This window comes from Microtus ochrogaster, chromosome 16 (assembly GCF_000317375.1).
Source record: "Microtus ochrogaster isolate Prairie Vole_2 chromosome 16, MicOch1.0, whole genome shotgun sequence".
In the NCBI taxonomy this organism is placed as follows: domain Eukaryota; kingdom Metazoa; phylum Chordata; class Mammalia; order Rodentia; family Cricetidae; genus Microtus; species Microtus ochrogaster.
In genome coordinates, this window is record NC_022018.1 from 42238818 (window position 1) to 42240501 (window position 1684).

Sequence of the window (1684 nt, forward strand, 5' to 3'; positions counted from 1 at the left end):
TGTGTGTACAGTCTTTTTAAAAATTGGCCGACAAGATGACTCAGTGAATTAAGATTTTTTTTTTTCTTTTTGCCAAGCCTGCTAAGCTGGGTTTGATCTCCAAAACCCACATGGTAAAAAAAAATCTCTTGAAAGTTGTGTTCTGGTGGCAATCCCATGCACACTTGCCGGTGAGCGTGTGCACGCACGCACACACACGCACACTGACTAAATGAGTATAGTAAAAATATTTTGTTAATGTTCTTACATCAGCAGAGGCATCATCAGTAGCAGCAATAGGGAGATGAACTTGGCATAAACGCAAAGCTTCCCTTTGTCTGTGCACTGCCATCAGAAGGTGCTGCCCACAGCTCGAGGGAGTCTTCACACTTCAAACAATTGGATGGTGCAAATCCTCAGCGGAGCCCCAGCAGCTGGCCTTCTTGTTGATCTTAGGTCTAGGCAAAATGACAACAAGATAAACCATCACGTTGGCGTAGGCAAGAGGGAGTCGGGCTGGAATGGAAGGGTGCTAAGAAGAGCAAGGGCGAGCTGCTTGGCTGGAAAAAATAAAGACGAGGGCTAAGGCAACACACAGTGTCGTAATTTGGGGCCTGGGCGAGATGAGGTCATGATAAGAGGAGGAAGCCTACAAAGGACCTGTGTTGATGGATCATGAGATTGCAGGTTCTGGCTTGTTTGAGACACCCAAGTGAACCTTGGCTAGCAAGTAAGGAAAAATCTGAATCAGGCCAGCTCTGATACAGATAAAAGTGTCAGCCTATGTAGGAGACCATGTGTCAGCCTATGTCATGGGAGTCCACGTGTCAGCCTACGTCATGGGAGTCCACGTGTCAGCCTACGTCATGGGAGTCCACGTGTCAGCCTACGTCATGGGAGTCCACGTGTCAGCCTACGTCATGGGAGTCCATGTGTCAGCCTATGTCATGGGAGTCCATGTGTCAGCCTATGTCATGGGAGCCCAGACAGTGGCCTTATGTGCGACAGACCCAGGTACTCTGGAGCCGGCTCCAGAGCCTAGCTGCCACACTCAGCTTTCTCCCTCCCTGTTCTTTCATTGTCCAGCAGGTACAGCACTGATGGTGACACGCCAGGTCACTTTGATACTGAATTAGCTGTGCAAACTGAGAAACTTGTTCTCGTGAGAGACCTGCCCAGTCTGAACCAGGGCTCCATGTCAGGCCACAATCCATACGTGTACTGGATGAGTCAGACATGTTTCCCTACCTGGAAAGATCAGAAGCCGGAGACAGACTAGTCAGCCCTCCCAGTCCCCAAGTTAGAACACTGGTATGTTGACTGAGCCTTAGACTTAGAACCAACAGATGGTTCCCAGGACTCAGTCCCCAGAAGACTGGACCCCAGGATGTGTTCCTAAGAAGTGGTCCCAAAAAGGTAGACCCCAAGAGGATGGAAGCCAGGAGGTTGGGAATTGAGCCCCAGGAAGGCTATCTCCTGGAAGCAGTCCTCGAGAGGAAGTGACTACCCAGAAGGTGGTCATTAGGAGGGTGGTCCCCAAGAAAAGGTGGCAGTGTAGCCAGGAAGGGGATGACTATTCCCTGCGAGTCCTCTAGGTGGCGCAACTGAAACCTACGGAGCTGCTGAGAGCCACAGCCAGGAGAGAGTCCTGCGGGTGTGTGTGTGTGTGTGTGTGTGTGTGTGTGTGTGTGTGTGTGTGTGTGTG